This window comes from Elephas maximus, chromosome X, assembly GCF_024166365.1.
Source record: "Elephas maximus indicus isolate mEleMax1 chromosome X, mEleMax1 primary haplotype, whole genome shotgun sequence".
Taxonomy (NCBI): Eukaryota; Metazoa; Chordata; class Mammalia; order Proboscidea; family Elephantidae; genus Elephas; species Elephas maximus.
Genome location: NC_064846.1, coordinates 94367483 through 94387260, shown reverse-complemented (window position 1 = coordinate 94387260; position 19778 = coordinate 94367483).

The following is a 19778-nucleotide window of genomic DNA, read 5'->3' as shown; positions in this document are numbered from 1 at the left end:
GTCTGGAGGTGGCCTGAAAGAATGAAAATGCAGTTTGGCCAGACTCAGAGTCCTTACAGATTGGGAAAGGGTGTGGTGACCAAGGACTGAGGGTTATATATGCCCAAGAGCAGACTATTTAGTGAGTGCTTTCTGATCTGTATAGAAGCCCTCACAGAGCTGGGAATGGAGTGGTAACCCAAAGACTAATGGCTGCGGCCATTGAGGGAAGATTGATTAGCGTGTTTTCGGATCTCTCTGGGAGCCTCTGAAAAAGTGAAACCTTGGTCTAACCAGAGGTGGAGATAACATAGGGAAAGAGAGGAAGTGGCAACCAGAGCCTGAATTTCGTGTCCTCCTAAGAGGTTTTTTGCAGAAAATTGTGCTGCCTAAAGCACTGTATGTAGAGAGATTAGGCCAAGTTGGCAGAGTAGTCAGATGCTTTCAGTGGTCCTTCTTACAACAGAGGCAAAAAAAAAAAAAGTGAATCAATCATATATATGACAAACTACAAGCCCTGAACATCAAAGGCAAAGTTAAGAAATGGGACTGAATAGAGAGAGTTGGAAGCTGGCAAAATTGTCACGAAAGCAGAGACTGGAAGGGCTGACTCATTAGGGGGAGAGCAAGTGGGAGTACGGAGTAAGGTGTATATAAACTTATATGTGACAGTCTGACTTGATTTGTAAACGTTCACTTGAAGCTCAATAAAAGTTAATAAAAAAAAAAAAGAAATGGGACTGAGTGGCAGGGGGAGGGAGAAAAGGTTCAGAAGCAGCTACGAGTTGCCCGACCTTACTCTGTGGGAACTGGTGCCCCTTAGCCCCGATCCCCTGGAGGCACCACAGTGGGTCTGGTGGTAGCATTCGGGAAGTGGTTTTATCAGCGAAAGAGAATGAGGTTGTGGCACAGGCCTAATCCCTTTGCATGACCACTGAAGGGCTGGTGATAGTGTTTGGAATGCGGTTTCCACAGCCACAGAGAGCGAGTGGCACAGTCTACGCACACATCTGGAATCAGTGAAGAACAGTGCTCTTGGCAAAAGATAACTGAGTGTGTCAAATTTACCATGCAAGTCAAAAAGCACCCCTTGCGAAAGAACTCTCTCTCATTTATCTGATCCCTCCTCCCTGTGCCCCCGGTCCAGAGCCAGATTCAGTGGCAGTTGATTTTCCTGGACCTGAGATAGGTCCCGCTGTGCTTTCTGAGACATTGTCCCAGCCTTGGAGAAGGAGCAAATTAACAAATGGGGAAAAAATAATCTGGCAGCATCCCTAAGCTGGGAACTCAAGGCAGAAGTGGCTCCTGTCTCTACCCTCCCATCTCCCCTCCAGACAGGAGATTCCAACACAGTCTCAAGCTCACTCTTCACCAGCATCTCTCTCCAACCCATTGTCCAGTCCCTTCCATGTCTGATGAGTTGTCTTCGGGAATGGTTCCTGTCCTGGGCCAACAGAAGGTTTGGGGACCATGACTGCCGGGATTCTTCTAGTCTCAGTCAGACCATTAAGTCTGGTCTTTTTATGAGAATTTGGGGTCTGCATCCCACTGTTCTCCTGCTCCCTCAGGGGTTCTCCGTTGTGCTCCCTGTCAGGGCAGTCATCGGTTGTGGCTGGGCACCATCTAGTTCTTCTGGTCTCAGGGTGATATAAGTCTCTGGTTCATGTGGCCCTTTCTGTCTCTTGGCCTCATAGTTATCGTGTGACCTTGGTGATATTCATTCTCCTTTGATCCAGGTGGGTTGAGACCAATTGATGCATCTTAGATGGCCACTTGTTAGCATTTAAGACTCCAGATGGCACACTTCAAAGTGGGATGTAGAATGTTTTCATAATAGAATTATTTTGCCAATTGACTTAGAAGTCCCCTTAAGCCATAGTCCCCAAACCCCCACCCTTGCTCTGCTGACCTTCGAAGCATTCAATTTATCCCGGAAACTTCTTTGCTTTTGGTCCAGTCCAGTTGAGCTGACATTCCCTGTATTGAGTATTGTCCTTCCCTTCACCTAAAGTAGTTCTTATCTACTAACTAATCAGTAAATAATCCTCTCCCACCCTCCCTCCCTCCCCCCCATAGTCACAAAAGTATGTGTTCTTCTCAGTTTATACTATTTCTCAAGATCTTATAATAGTTGTCTTATATAATATTTGTCCCTTTGCCTCTAATTTCACTCAGCGTAATGCCTTCCAGGTTCCTCCATGTTATAAAATGTTTCACAGATTCGTCACTGTTCTTTATCGATGCATAGTATTCCATTGTGTGAATATACCATAATTTATTTAACCATTCATACGTTAATGGACACCTTGGTTGCGTTCAGCTTTTTCCTATTGTAAACAGTGCCGCAATAAACATGGGTGTGCATATATCTGTTCGTGTGAAGGCTATTATTTCTCTAGGGTATATTCCGAGGAGTGGGATTTCTGGGTTGTATGGTAGTTCTATTTCTAACTGTTTAAGAAAACACCAGATAGATTTCCAAAGTGGTTGTACCATTTTACATTCCCACCAGCAGTGTGTAAGAGTTCCAGTCTCTCCGCAACCTCTCCAACATTTATTATTTTGTGTTTTTTGGATTAATACCAGCCTTGTTGGAGTGAGATGGAATCTCATCGTAGTTTTAATTTGCATTTCTCTAATGGCTAATGATCTAGAGCATTTTCTCATGTATCTGTTAGCTGCCTGAATATCTTCTTTAGTGAAGTGCGTGTTCATATCCTTTGCCCACTTTTTGATTGGGTTGTTTGTCTTTTTGTGGTTGAGTTTTAACAGAATCATATAGATTTTAGAGATCAGGCGCTGGTCTCTAAATGTCATAGCTGAAAATTTTTTCCGAATCTGCAGGTGGTCTTTTTACTCTTTTGGTAAAGTCTTTAAATGAGCATAGGTGTTTGATTTTTAGGAGCTCCCAGTTATCTGGTTTCTCTTTTTCATTTTTGGTAATGTTTTGTATTCTGTTTATGCGTTGTATTAGGACTCCTAAGGTTGTCCCTATTTTTTCTTCCATGATTTTTATCATTTTAGTCTTTATGTTTAGGTCTTTGATCCACTTGGCGTTAGTTTTTGTGCACGGTGTGAGGTATGGGTCCTGTTTCATTTTTTTGCAAATGGATATCCAGTTATGCCAGCACCATTTGTTAAAAAGGCTATCTTTTCCCCAACTAACTGACACTAGGCCTTTGTCAAATATCAGCCGCTCATATGTGGATGGATCCAAGATGTTTTTATAGATATACTTCACTGGTTTTGCTTCTGTAGATAACCCAGTCTAAGACACCATATTTCTATTGTGAGCAGAATTATCCTTATATAATGACAATGAAATAACGACACTTTCAATGAAAATAAACCCGGGAGAATTTGATGCCACCACACGTATCATAACAGTTACATTAAATATAAATGGTTTATGTACAAAGATTAAAAGACAGAAAATGGTACAGTAGATAAATAAATATTAATAGGTATGTGCTGGAATCCCTGGGTGGTGCAAAGTGTTCATGTGCTTGGCTATTGATAGAAATGTTGGTTCAAGTCAAACCAGAAGAAAGGCCTTGTGACCTACTTCAAAAAAGTCTGTCATTAAAAACCTTACGGAGCTGTGGCACAGACATACTGTGGAATACTACTGAGCCAGTAGGAGAAATGAAGTTTGATACATTCTGAGGTATGGATAGAGCTGTAAGAGATTTTTCTGGATGAAATAAGTCAATAACAAAAGGACAAATAATGTATGACATCAGTTATATAAAAAGACAAAAAAAAGTAATTGTGTAGAGAACAAAATTTATTAGTGGTTGCCGGGGCAGGGTGGAGGTGGGATGGGGGGTGGTTAATGGTGATGGAAATATCGTATTGATTAAGGGTAGGATTTCACAGATGCCATTTGTAATTGATGTCGATAAGTTGTATACCTGTAAAAAGCTGAATTGTCAAAAGTTGTGTGATAGATATATTTACAATAAAGACAGAAAAAAGCCACTTCTGAGGCTGCATATTTAAAACCAAAAATTTCATAGGATTTAGTTTCTTGGCCTGATAACATGTTTAGTTTCTCAATTCTACCTCCTAGTTTGATGTGTAGTGCCTTGGGTCTTAAAAGCTTGCATGCAGCCATCCAAGGTACAACAACTGGCCTCTATTTGCCTGGAACAACAGACAAAGAAGGAGAATCAGGAATAGGAGGAGGATGTGAAATGTATGAGTAATTGCCTTCATGAACACTTGCCTGCTTTGCTATGAGAACAGAGCTGGATCGTGCCTGGCAGTGAATAAAAACTGAAGGCTGTGCTGGACTGAGGGTGAACATATCAGTGTGTTTTTTTGGCCTGCTGGAATGAATAAAACATCATTCTAGTTTAAATCTGAGGTCTTACAGGGCATGGTAGGGAGCAGTGAGCCAAGACTGCAGGATGTACATGCCTAACGGTTTTAAAAATTAGCACATTATAAATCACTATGTATGTGGGGGGATTGAGAAAGATAACACTGTAATAGTCTGATTTTTCTAGCTTCAAGAAAAAATCAAAGGGAACACAAACTGGAAATGATAGTCCATTCAAAAAAGAAGATGAAGGGAGAGGAATGAACTCCATGGAAGCCCAGATAATGAATAGATTCTAAATTTTTCTGGGGAGTTGATTTGACTCACAGCAATGCCATGGGTTACAGAACTGCTCCATAGGGTTTTCTTGGCTGTAATCTTTACAGAAGCAGATCTCCACACCTTTCTTTTTGTTTAGGTAAGTAATCAAGAGCAAAATGTTTGTGTCACCCAATGAACAGATCTGAAGAATGTAATACAGCAATATGAAAAACTGAAAGAACTAAAGGAAGACAGTGAAAGAACTAAAGTCAGGAAAATGATACATGAACAAAACAAGAATATAAATCAGGAGGTGTTATTGTTGTGTCCCATCAAATCAACTGTGACTTATGTAGAACTGCCCCACAGGGTTTTCAAGGCTGTATCTTCATGGAAGCAGGCTGCCACTTCTTTTCCCATGGAGCAGCTGGTATGTCTGAATCACTGACCTTTCGTTAACAGGCAAGCCTTTAACCTCTGTGCCATCGAAAAAGAAACCAAGGAAACACTGGCACTAAAAGTTACAATAACGGAAATGCAAAGCACAGTGGGAGTAATTTGCAGTGGATTTTAGATGGCAGAAGAAACAATCAACAAAGTAGAGGATGAGATAATCAGAATTATGGGGGCTGAGGAGCAATAGGAAAGAAAGGCCAAGACTTGAGCATGACCTAATGGAAATGTGAGACAATATTCATTGAACTACCATATGCATTATGGGAATCCCAGAAGGAGATGATAGAAAGGGGCAGAAGAAATATTTGAACAAATAATGGCAGAAAACTTTCCAAATTTGATGAAGGACATGAATCTGTAAATCCAAGAACCTCAATGGATTCCAAGTAGGGTAAAGCCAACAAGACCCACACTGAATCACATTTATTCAAGCTCTCAAAAACAAAAAATAAAGAATCCTGAAACAGCAAGAAAGAAATGGATTATCACATACAAAGGATTCCCAATAATAATATGTGCCAAGTTCTTCTCAGAAACTTTAGAGTTCAGAGGCAATGGAATAACATAAGGTACATAATAAAAGAACTTTCCAACAAAATACTATGTGTCATAAAACTCTCCTTCAAGAATGAGGGTGAAATTAAGACATTCCCAGATAAGCAAAGGTGAAGGGAGTTCACCAGCAGTAGATCTACACTATAAGAAATTCTAAAGGGTGTCTTTCTGGTGTAAAAGAAAGGACATTAGACAGGAACCCAAAATTATACATTACAGGTAACTTCATGCGGAAGTGTAAGGGCCAAGTTTAAGGTATTTTTGATTGGTAATTCTAGTTATGTTTTTCATGCAAAAAATATATAAACTTTTGTTAGAGGGCACATGATGTACAAAAATTTCATATGTGATAACAACATAAATGGAGAAATGGTGATATAGGAATGGAGAGCTTGTATATTACTGACTTTTTAAATTGGTATCAATTTAAATTAGGTCATTATAAATGTAAGATATTAAATGTAATGCTCACAGTAACCACAAAGAAAATATATAAAAAGTATACACAAAAGAAAAGGAAATAGGAATCAAAATGGTTCACTGCAATAAATCAACAAAATGGAAGTTAGCAATTTTGGAGGAAACAAAGTACAAAGAAGGTATAAGAGACATAAAAAAAAAGAATTAAAAAAATTCCAAACATACGTCCTTATCAGAATTTGCTGAAAATGTAAACTCCAATCAAATGGCCGAATGCAATAAAATGAATTTTAAAAATGATCCCACTATATTCTATCTACATAGACACATTTTACGATCAAACACACAAATAGGTGAATGGATGGAAAAAAAAAACATTTCATGCAAATATTAACCATAAGAGAGCTAGGGTCTCAATTTTTATATCAGAAATAGTAGACTTCAGTTTCAGTAAAGGACATTACATAATAATGAAATCTCGTAAATGAACTAAATTTAGATGAACTGAATTTCTTTGTTTACCAAGATATAACAGTTATAAACTGAGATTGGCCCTCAATAAGGCAGTGTTTCATTCTATTGTACATGGAGTCTCTATGATTTGGAACTGACTGGATGGCACTTAGCAACAACAACACAACTAGAATTGGGCTGATTGGACTCCTGGGTGGTAGGGGCCACTTGGCAGCACCTAATCAACAGCTTGAAGAGGAATGACAACTTGAAGAGGAACGGTGTTGCATTCATCATCAAAAAGAACATTTCAAGATCTATCCTGAAGTACAACGCTGTCAGTGATAGGATAATATCCATACGCCTACAAGGAAAACCAGTTAATATGACTACTAGGGCCAAAGATGAAGAAATAGAAGATTTTTATCGGCTGCTGCATTGATAATTACTGGCGATTGGAATGTGGAAGTTGGAAACAAAGAAGAAGGATCAGTAGTTGGAAAATATGGCCTTGGTGATAGAAACAATGCCAGAGATCGAATGATAGAATTTTGCAAGATCAACAACTTCTTTATCACAAATACCTTCTTTCACCCACATAAACGGCTACTATACACATGGACCTCACCAGATGGAACACACAGAAATCAAACTGAGTGCATCTGTGGAAAGAGATGATGGAAAAGCTCAGTCAGAACAAGGCCGGGGGCTGACTGTGGAACAGACCATCAATTGCTCATATGCAAGTTTAAGCTCAAACTGAAGAAAATCAGAGCAATTCCATAAGAGCCAAAATATGACGTTCAGTAAATTCCACCTGAATTTAGAGACCATCTCTAAATGTGATGCCTTGAACAATAGTGACCAAAGACCAGACGAGTTGTGGAATGACATCAAGGACATCATACATGAAGAAAGCAAGACGTCATTGAAAAGACAGGAAAGAAAGAAAAGACCAAGATGGATGTCAGAGGAGACTCTGAAACTTGCTCTTGAACGTCGAGCAGCTAAAGCAAAAGGAAGAACTGATGAAGTAAAAGAACTGAACAGAAGATTTCAAAGGGCATCTCGAGAAGATAAAGTATTATAATGACATGTGCAAAGAGCTGGAGATGGAAAACCAAAAGGGAAGAACATGCTCGGCATTTCTCAAGCTCAAAGAACAGAAGAAAAAATTCAAGCATCGAGTTGCAATAGTGAAGGATTCTATGGGGGAAAATATTACATGATGCAGGAAGCATCAAAAGACGATGGAAGGAATACACAGAATCATTATACCAAAAAGAATTAGTGGATGTCCAACCATTTCAAGAGGTGGCATATGATCAGGAACTGATGGTACTGAAGGAAGAAATCCAAGCTGCCCTGAAGGCATTGGCGAAAAACAAGGCTCCAGGAATTGATGGAATATCAACTGAGATGTTTCAACAAACAAATGCAGTGCTGAAGGTGCTCACTCATCTATGCCAAGAAATATGGAAGACAGCTTCCTGGCCAACTGACTGGAAGAGATCCATATTTATCCCTATTCCGAAGAAAGGTGATCCAACCAAATGTGGAAATTATACAATATCGTTAATATCACACGCAAGCAAAATTTTGCTGAAGATCATTCAAAAACGGCTGCAGCACTATATCAACAGGGAACTGCCAGAAATTCAGGCCAGTTTCAGAAGAGGACATGGAACCAGGGATATCATTGCTGATATCAGATGGATCCTGGCTGAAAGCAGAGAATACCAGAAGGATGTTTACCTGTGTTTTATTGACTATGCAAAGACATTCAACTGTGTGGATCATAACAAACTATGGATAACACTGCGAAGAATAGGAATTCCAGAACACTTAATTGCGCTCATGAGGAACCTTTACATAGATCAAGAGGCAGTTGTTCAGACAGAACAAGGGGATACTGATTGGTTTGAAGTCAGGAAAGGTGTGTGTCAGGGTTGGATTCTTTCACCATACCTATTCAATCTGTATGCTGAGTACATAATCCGAGAAGCTGGACTATATGAAGAAGAACGGGGCATCAGAATTGGAGGAAGACTCATTAACAACCTGCGTTATGCAGAGGACACAAAGTTGCTTGCTGAAAGTGAAGAAGACTTGAAGCACTTATTAATGAAGATCAAAGACCACAGCCTTCGGTAGGGATTGCACCTCAACATAAAGAAAACAAAACCCCTCACAACTGGACCAATGAGCAACATCATGATAAATGGAGAAAAGATTGAAGTTGTCAAGGATTTCATTTTACTTGGATCCACAACCAACAGCTATGGAAGCAGCAGTCAAGAAATCAAAAGGTGCATTGCATTGGGTAAATCTACTGCAAAGGACCTCTTTAAAGTGTTGAAGAGCAAAGATGTCATCTTGAAGATTAAGGTGCACCTGACCCAAGCCATGGTATTTTCAATCGCATCATATGCTTGTGAAAGCTGGACAATGAATAAGGAAGACTGAAGAAGAATTCATGCCTTTCAATTGTGGTGTTGGCGAAGAATATTGAATATTCCATGGACAGCCAAAAAAATGAACAAACCTGTCCCAGAAGAAGTACAACCAGAATGATCCTTAGATGCAAGGATGGCAAGACTGCATCTTACATACTTTGGACATGCTGTCAGGAGAGATCATTCCCTGGAGAAGCACGTCATGCTTGGCAGAGTACAGGGTCAGAGGAAAAGAGGAAGACCCTCAACACCATGGATTGACAAAGTGGCTGCAGCAACGAGCTCAAGCATAACAACGATTGTAAGAATAGCTCGGGACCGGACAGTGCTTCGTTCTGTTGTGCATAGGGTCGGTATGAGTCTGAACAAACTCGACAGCACCTAACAACAACAATCAACAAAAACTAGGCCGGTGTGGCTACTGTAATGGACGTCAGAGTCAAAGCAGTAATCATCATATTGTGATTCATATTATCTGCTGGCATTGGCCCTAGGAATGAAATAGATGGGATATCTATTAAATATATACTTGAGCTGTACAAGCAGAAGAATTTTAGGTCAAGTGAAAGGCAGTCTAACTTGAATCACCAAAATAGAAAGTCACAGCCTCTAAACGAATTCCCAGACTTCAGCCAGTTTACATACCCACAACCACTTGAATGAAGGGGAACCTGAATCCCCTTGAGGAAGGATGCTACCACACTGCCAAAATTTTATACTGTTTGTCTTTCTCACAGCATTCCCCAAAGGGAACTGTAGCTTTTTTTGAGAGTGGCTGTTCACTTGGGAAAGGGAAATAATCAGAGGTTTCCAGAACTTCTGAACACTGGCTCTGAACTGACACTAAATCCAGGAAACACAAAACACCATGTGGCCCACCAATCAGATTGGGGGCATATGGAGGTCAGGTTGTTAATGGAGTCTTAGCTCATATCCTTCTCACAGCGAGACCAATGAACTTCGAACCCATCCTGTAGTGATTTCCCAAGTTCTAGAATGCATCACTAAACTAGACATATCCAGAAACTGGCATAACCCCCACATTGGATCCGTGACATGTGGCGTAAAAGCTATTAGGGTAGAAAAGTGAAGTGGAAGTCATTAGAAGTCCCCAACCTAGGAAAATAGTAAACCATAAGCAATACCACATTCCTGGAGGGATTGCAGCGATTATTGCCACCATCAAGGAACCGAAGGATGCAGGGGTGGTGATTCCCACCACAGCCCAATATAGCTCGTCTATTAGGCCTGTATAAAAAACACGAATCTTTGAGAATGGCAGTGGATTGTCAAAAACTAACTAGGTGGTGACTCCAGTTTCAGCTGCTGTTCCAGATGTGGTTTCATTGCGTGAGCGAATTGATACATCTCCTAATACCTGGTATTCAGCTATTGAGCAGGCCAATGCGTTTTCTTCATACCTGTTTGGAAGGATTACCAGAAACAATTGTCTTCAGCTAGCAATGCCAGCAATACACCTTCGCAGGCCTGTCTCAGAGGTATATCAGCTCTCCATCCCTATGTTGTAATTTAGTCTGCAGAGACCTGATCACCTTTCCCTTCCACTATGCTTTGCAGTGGTCCATTACGTTGATGACATTATGCTGATAGGACATAGTAAGGAAGAAGTATCAATGACTCTAGACTTATAGCAAGACATTCACGTGCTAAGAGGTGGGAAATTAACCTATAAAAATTTAGGCACTTTCCATCTCAGTGAAATTTCTAGAGGTCTAGTGGTGTGGGGTGTCTGTAGATATTTTTTCTGAAGAGAAGGATAAGTTGTTGCATCTGGGCCCTCCTACAGCTGAAAACGAGAGAAAATATCTGATGTGTCTCTTTGGATTTTGGAGGCAAGGTATCCCTTATTTGGATGTGGTACTCTGTCGTATTTTTCAAGTGACTCGAAAAGCTTCTAGTTTTGAGTGGGGCCCAGAACAAGAGTAGGCTCTGAACAGTTTTAGGCTTCCATGAAATCTGCTCTGGCACTTGGGCCATATGACCCAACTGATCCATGGTAATAGAAGTGCCTGTGTCAAATAGTTATGCTGTTTGGATTCTTTGGCAGGCCCCAATTTGTGAATCACGGCCAAAACTTTTAGAATTTTGGAGGAAAGGCCTGCCTTCCTCTGCAAATAACTTCTCTCATTTTGAGAAACGGCTTTTGGTTTGTTACTGGGCCTTAGTAGAGACTGAATGCTTTTTAACTTTGGCCCAGTAAATCACCATGAGGCCTGGGCTGCCCATCATGAACTGTGTGTTGTCTGACCCACAGAGTCATAAATCAGATGTACACAGCAGCACTCCATCATTAAATGAAAGTTGTATATTCGAGATCAGGCTTGAGCAGGACCTCTAGGCACAAGTAAGTTATTTGAGGAAGTGGCCCAAATGCCCATGGTCTCCACTCCTGTCACGTTACCTTCTTTTTCCTATTCTGCGCCTATGGCCTCATGAGGAGTTCCTTATGATCAGTTAACTAAGGAAGAGAAACTCTTTTACAGACAGTTCTGCATAATATGCAGGCAGTACTTTAAACTGGACAGCAGTAGCACTGCTACCCCCCTGAAGGACAGCAGTGAAGGGAAGTCCTCCCAGTGGGCAGAATGTCAAGCAGTGCACCTAGTGGTTCACTCTGTTTGGAAGGAGAAATGGCCAAATGTGTGAAAGTATACTGATTCGTGGGTTGTGGCCAATGGTTTGGGTGGATTAGTCACAGGCTTGGAGCATGATTAAAAAATTGGAGACAAGGAGGTATCTGGAAGAGCTATGTGGATAGACTTCTGTGAATAGGCCAAAGAAGTGAAGATATTTGTGTCTCATGTGAATGTTCTCCAAAGGGTGACCTGGGCAATGGAGGGTTTTAACAATCAAGCGAATAGGATGATGCGTCCTGTGAAAACCAGACATCCTCGGTTCCCAGCCACTCCTGTCATTGCTCAATGGAATCATGAACAAAGTGGCCATGGTGACAGGAATGGAGGTTATGCATGGGCTCAGCAACATGGACTTCCACTCATCAAGGCCACCTTGGCTATAGGCACTGCAGAGTGCCCACTCTGCCAGCAGCAGAGACCAACACTGAGTCTCCAATATGGCACCTTTCTTTGGGGTGATCAGCCAGCAACCTGGTGGCATGTTGATTACATTGAACTGCTTTCATCATGGAAAGTGCAGCATTTTGTTCTTACTGGGATATGCACTTTGGATACAGATTTCCCTTCCCTGCATTTAATGCTTCTGGGAAAACTACCATCCGTGGTCTTACAGAATGTCTTATCCACTGTCACGGTGTCTCACACAGTATTGCCTTTGATCAGAGGGCTTGCTTCATAGTAATTGAAGTGCAGTAGTGGACCTATGCTCATTGAATTCACTTGTCTTACCATGTTCCCCAGCATCCTGAAGCAGCTGGCTTGATAAAAGAATGGGTTGGCCTTCTGAAAATAATTAGGGCAACAGGTAGGTAGTAATACTTTTGCAGGGTTGGGCAATGTTCTCCACGAGGCTGTATATGCTTGAAACAATTTCTAATATATGGTGCACTTTCTCCCATAGCCTGGTTTCATGAGTCCAGGAATGGAAGAGTGGAAATGGGTGTGGAACCACTCACTCTTTCCCCTAGTGACCCATTAACAAAATTATTGTTTCCTGTCCCCATGACTCTATGCTCTGTGGGTCTAGAGGCCTTTTTTTACAAAGGGAAGAATGTCCCCACCTGGAGACACAACACGGACTTCATTGAACTGGAAGTTAAGAATGCCGCCCTGCCACTTTGGGCTCATCCTGCCTCTGTATCAACAGGCAAAGAAGGGATTGCCCATATCGGCTTGTGTGATTGACCATATTGGCTTGTGTGATTGATCCTGTTTACCGAGGGGAAATTGGGTTGATACTACATCATGGAGGTAATGAAGAGTATGTCCAGAATACAGCAGATTCCATAGGGCATCTCCTTCTACTACCATGCCATATGATTAAAATCAATGGAAAACTATGGCAGCCCAATTCCAACATGACTACTAATGGCCCTGACCCTTCAGAAATGAAGGCTTGGGTCACCCCACTAGGCAAAGAATCATCACCAGCATAGGTGCTTGATGAGGGCAAAGGCAATACGGAATGGGTGGTAGGAGGTAGTTTGAAATACCAGCTACAACCACTTGACTAGTTGCAGAAATGAGAACTGTAATTGTTAGGAGTATTTCTTCATTGTTTTTTATACAAATATGTGTATATGTTTATATATAAATATACTATTTTTGTTTTCTTCTCTCCTTTATCCCATTAGTTATTATAAAATATAAGATGTGAACGGGGTAGTGTGTTTTCAGTTGTATTATGTTAGGCATAAGTATGACTGTATAATTTTCTTTAGAGATGACGTGTGGTTTAAGCAGATGTGTAGGTGCCAAGTTGACATGGGGTGGACTGTGATGGTTAATGTTATGTGTCAACTTGGCTAGGCCATGATTCTCCATATTATCTTCTCCTCCATTTTGGGGTTGGGGGTAAGGGGAGTTTCCTTTTGGGTGTGGCCTGCATCCCATATGTATGGATGTTCTGGAAAAGCTCTGTCTCATTTCTGCATCTGGCTAGTTATCCTCTGACCTCCAGCTCTTAGGACATGAGTCAGCAGTCTTCCACCTGACCTATAGATTTTGGTATTCACCAGCTCCCACAACCCCATGAGCCAGCAGCCTTCTGCCTGATCTGCTGATTTTGGGTTCATCAAACTCTGCAACCATATGCATCAGTAGAAACCTTCAGCTTCATGCCTGACCACAGAGTTGAAACTTGTCAGCCTACACAATTGCATGAGCCATTTCCTTGAAATAAATCTCTCTCTCTATATATATATGGAAGAATTAATATTAAGTTGCCAGTACTATCCAAAGAGATGTATAGACTCAATGCCCCATGTATGTGGTTGTTGTCGAGTTGATTCCAACTCAGTGATTCTATAGGACAGGATAGAACTGTCCCCATAGTGTTTCCATGGTTGTAATGTTAACAGAAGCAGATTGCCAAATCTTTCTCCTGCAGAGCGAGGGGTGGGTTGAACTTCTAACGTTTAAGTTAGCAGTCAAGCGCTTAACCACTTCACCACTAGGGCTCCTCATGTTCAATGCAAACCCTATAAAAACTCCAACAGCCTTTTTTATAGAAATGGAAAAACCAATCTTAAAATTTATATGAAACTGCCAGGATCCCGGAGAGACAAAGTAATCTAGAAAAAGAATGACAAAGTAGGAACATATACTCTTCCCAATTTCAGAATATACTCTATAGCTACAATAACCAAAACAGTCTGTTACTAGTATAATAATAGACACACAGACCAATGGAGTATATAAACTCTTACAGCTATGGCTAATTGATTTTTGACAAGGGTACTAAGTCCATCCAGTGGCAAAAGAATAGTCCCTTCAAAAAATGGTGTTGGCACACTGAATTTCCAAATGCAAAAGGATGAAGATTGACTCATATTTTACAACATATACAAAAATTAAAATGGGAGAAAAATCTAAATGTAAGAACTTAAACCATAAACCTCTTAGAACAATGCAGGAGTATTGCTTCCAGACCTAGTATTGAACAACGTGTTCTTAGATATGACACCAAAAGCATGAGAAACAAGAGATAAAATAGATAAATTGGATTTCATCAAAATTAAATCTTTTGTGTATCGTAAGTGTTTATCATGAAAATGAAGAGATTTACAGGTTGGGACAAAATAATTGGGGACCATATATCTTGCAAGGGTTTAATTTGCAAAGTATGTAAAGCACAGCTTCATCTCAACAACAAAAAGACAAAACACTGAACTTAAAAAGTGGGAAAGAAAAAAAAGTGGAAAAGAACTCAAATAGACATTTTACCAATGAAGATATAGAAATTGCCAATAAGCACATGAAATTGTGCTTAATGTTATTCGTCATTTGGGAAATTCAAATCAAAACCACAATGAGAAATGACTTCACGCTTGAATGCCTATTATCAGAAATTCAGAAAATAATAAGTATTGGTGAGGATGTAGAGAAATCGGAACTTTCATTTACTGCTGGTGAGATTGTAAAATGGTAGTTGCTGTGGAACACAATATGTCAGTTTTTCAAATAGTTAAACATAGAGATACCATATGGTTTTGCAATTTCGCTTCTATGCATATCCAAAAAAAATTGAAATCAAGGAGTCAAATACTTTTATGCCTATGTTTATTGCAGCATTATTCACAATACCCAAAGACTGAGACAACTCAAGTGCCCATCAACAAATGAATGGATAAATAATATACAGTAGTTATGTGCAATTAAATATATTATTCATCCATAAAGAGAAATTAATTTCTGTCCAAAATATTTATTTTCAGGGGCGGGTGGGAGGGGGAAACGGAGGTATTGCTCAGAAGGTACTGACATTCTGTCTGGTGATGAATAAATTTGGAAATGGATATTGTTGATGGTTGCACAATATAGGGATCATAATTAATGTCGCTCAATTTTACATGCAAAAGTGGTTGAAATTGCAAATGTTTTTTTAATATGTATTTTACCACAATTAGAAAAAATGTGATCCATCAGGAGCCTCAAAATACATGAAGCTTATATTTTACAGAACTGAAGGGAGAAATAGTTCATCATTAATAATTGCAGAGTTCAATACCTGTTTTCAATAGTAGAATAAGTCAGGAGATCAACAAGTGTTTAGAAGAATTGAACAACAGTATAAATGAACTAGATCTTACAGACATATACAGAACATTCCACCCAACATCAGCAGAATACACATTTTTCTCCAGTGTTCACGGGATATTGTCCAGGGTAGACCATCTGTTATGTCATAAAGCATGTCTCAACAATCTGAATAAAGTTTAAAATATTGAAGTTATAGAAAAAATGTTCTCCGACTACAATAGCATTAATTAGAAATTAATACTAGGTGGAAATTTGTGAAATTCACTTACATGTGGAAATGAAACACATACCTAAATAACCAATGGGTGAAAGAAGAAATGACATGGGAAAATAGAAAATACTTTGAGATGATGACAAAAAATACAACATATCAAAAGATAAGGGGTAGTGCTAAAGCAGAGCTTGGAGGGAAATATATACCTGTGAATGCCTATGTTAAAATAGAAAGTCTTGAATTGAAAATATAAACATAAGTAAAAGAGCAGACTAAGTCCAAAGCAAACAAGAGGGAGTAATATAAAAAAAAAATATAGACTAGAGGAGATTTAAATGAAATAGATAAGAAAATAATAGAGAAAAATAAGTGAAAACTGCAGTTGGTTCTTTGAAAATATCAACAAAATAGAAAAAACTTTACCCAGACTATTATGGAATACATTGTTCCCACTACAAAATAAGTGTTGGGATCCTAACCTCTACACCTGTGGATCTAATACTGTTTGGAAATAGTGTTCTTTGTTATGTTAATTAGATCATATCTGACCAAGGTGGGTTCTAAATCTAATCAGTTCTGAACTAGAAAATGATCAGATTAAACACAGATATTCAAAATTGAGAGAAGGCAAATGCCATGTGAGGGTTGCCAAGAAACCATGGAGTGTCTGGGGATACCATCAAGGAAGGAATCGATATGGTCAAGACCCTGATTTGGACTTAGCCACCAGAACTGTGAAAAAATAAATTTGTGTTCTTTAAAGCCACCCTCATGCGGTATTTTGTGTTACTGCAGAGCTAGATAACTAAAACACTAAGAAAGGAATAAGATGACAAATCAGTTGTGAAAAGAGGGAGATTAACCTGACCTTTTTTTAACGTGACCTTACCAAAAAAAGAAAAACATTACATAGGAATATTATGAACAATGACATGCCAACAATTTTGATAACCTAGATGAAGTTGACAAATTGCTAGAAAGACACAATTACTGAAACTGAGTCATGAAAAAATAGAATATCTGAATAGACTGATAAAAAGTAAAGAAATTGAATTAGGAATTTAAAATTTTTCACAAAGGAAAGCCTAGGACCAAAGCTTTCAAGAAGAATTAACACAAATCTTTCACAAACTCTTTCAAAAAATGGGAGAAAGGAAATATTTCCCAACTTAGTCTATGAGGCCAGTGCTACCTTGACACCAAAACCAGAAAAAGACATCATACTTTGGAAAAAAAAAAACCTAGAGAACAATGTCCTTCATGAATATAAACACAAAAATCCTCAACAATATTCGAGTAAATTGAATTCAATAGCAACGACCAAAAGAATTATACACTATGACTAAGTCATATTTATCCCTGGAGTGCAAGTTTTGGTACATGTGAAAATCAATCAATGGAATTTATCATGTAAGTGGCAATACTCACATGATTGTTGCAAAATATGCAGAAAAAGCATTAGACAAAATGCAACACACTTTCATGATCGGTAAACTCAACAAAGAATAGAAGGGAGGTTTGTTAACATTATACTGGTGTTGAAATAATATGTATTTGCTAAAATCAGGAACAAAACAAGGATGTATGCTCTTGTCATTTCTTAAAATAATTTTTGTTGTGCTTTAAGTGAAACTTCACAAATCAAGTCAGTCTCTCACACAAAAACATATACACCTTGCTACATACTCCCAACTACTCTCTCCCTAATGAAACAGCCCGCTCCCTCCCTCCACTCTCTCTTTTCATGCCCATTTTGCCAGCTTCTAACCCTCTCTACCTTCTCGTCTTCCCTCCAGTCAGGAGATGCCAACATAGTCTCAAGTGTCCACCTGATCCAAGTAGCTCACTCCTCACCAGCATCCCTCTCCAACCCATTGTCCAGCCCAATCCATGTCTGATGAGTTGGCTTTGGGAATGACTCCTATTCTGGGCCAACAGAAGGTCTGGGGGCGATGACCACTGGGGTCCTTCTAGTCTCATTCAGACCATTAAGTCTGGTCTTTTTATGAGAATTTGGGGTCTGCATCCCACTGTTCTCCTGCTTCCCCAGGGGTTCTCTGTTGTGTTCCCTGTCAAGGACATCATCCATTGTGGCCAGGCACAATCTAGTTCTTCTTGTCTCAGGATGATGTAGTCTCTGGTTCATGTGGCCCTTTCTGTCTCTTGGGCTCGTAATTACCTTGTGTCCTTGGTGTTCTTCATTGTCCTTTAATCCAGGTGGATTGAGACCAATTGATGCATCTTAGATGGCCGCTTGCTAGCATTTAAGACCCCAGACATCACTCTTCAAAGTGGGAGCAGAATGTTTTCATAATAGATTTTGTTATGCCAATTGACTTAGATGTCCCCTGAAAACATGGTCCCTAAACCCCTGCCCCTGCTATGCTGATCTTCGAAGCATTCAGCTTATTCAGGAAACTGCTTTTGGTTTAGTCCAGTTGTGCTGACCTCCCCTGTATTGAGTGTTGTCCTTCTCTTCACCTAAAGTAGTTCTTATCTACTATCTAATTTTATCTAATTAGTGAATGCCCCTCTCCCACCCTCACTCCCTCCCTCCCCCCTCTCGTAACCACAAAGGAATGTGTTCTTCTCAGTTTAAACTATTTCTCAAGTTCTTATAATCGTGGTCTTATACAATACTTGTCTTTTTGCAGCTAATTTCACTCTGCATAATGCCTTCCAGATTCCTCCATGTTATGAAATGTTTCACAGATTCATCACTGTTCTTTATAGATCTGTAGTATTCCATTGTGTGAATATACCATAATTTATTTATCTATTCATCTGTTGATGGGAACCTTGGTTGCTTCCATCTTTTTGCTATTGTAAACAGTGCTGCAATAATCATGAGTGTGCATGTATCTGTTCATGTAAAGGCCCTTATTTCTCTAGGATATATTCCAAGGAGTGGGATTGCTGGGTCATATGGTAGTTCTGTTTCTAGCTTTTTAAGGAAGCACCAAATCGATTTCCAAAGTGCTTTTACCATTTGACATTCCTACCAGCAGTGTATGTGTTCCAGTCTCTCCACAACCTCTCCAACATTCATTATTTTGTGTTTTTTGGATTAATGCCAGCCTTGTTAGAGTGAGATGGAATCTCACTGTAGTTTTGATCTGCATTTCTCTAATGGCTAATGATCTAGAGCATTTCCTCATGTATCTGTTAGCCACCTGAATGTCTTCTTTAGTGAAGTGCCTGTTCATATCCTTTGCCCATTTTTAAATTGGGTTGTTCGTCTTTTTGTAGTTGAGTTTTAGCAGAATCATGTAGATTTTAGACATCAGGCTGTAGTCAGAGATGTCGTAGCTGAATTTTTTTTTCTTAGTCTATAGGTGGCCTTTTTACTCTTTTGGTGAAGTCTTTAGATGAGCATAGGTGTTTGCTTTTTAGGAGCTCCCAGTTATCTGGTTTCTCTTTGGCATTTTTAGTAATGTTTTGTATTCTGTTTATGCCTGTTCTTGCCACTTTAATTCAACATTTTACTGTATGCTCTATCCAAGGAAATTATTCAAGGAAATGAAATTCAGATCACATTTGAAAAGAAAAAGTTAAATTACCTCCTTTTGCTCATAACTTAATTTTGTATATAGAAAATCCTAAGGAAACTATATATTAAAAAATAAAAACCTCTTAGAAGAATTAAACGAGTTCGGCAAGGTCACAGAAAACAATGTAATATACAAAAATCGATTGCATTTTTATACACTAGTGATGAACAATTGGAAAATGAAATGAAGAAAATTTCATTTTCAGTACAATTAAAAAGAATAAAAATGAACAATTGGAAAATGAATGAAGAAAATTTCATTTTCAATACCATTAAAAAGAATAAAAATACAGAGGTAGAGCAAAATAGCAGCATCCACAGTCACATGCTCATGTTGTCCTACAATGAATGCAGAAAGTACAAGTGAAAGATTATTGAATCTGTCATCTCAGAACTTGAGAAATCAATTAAA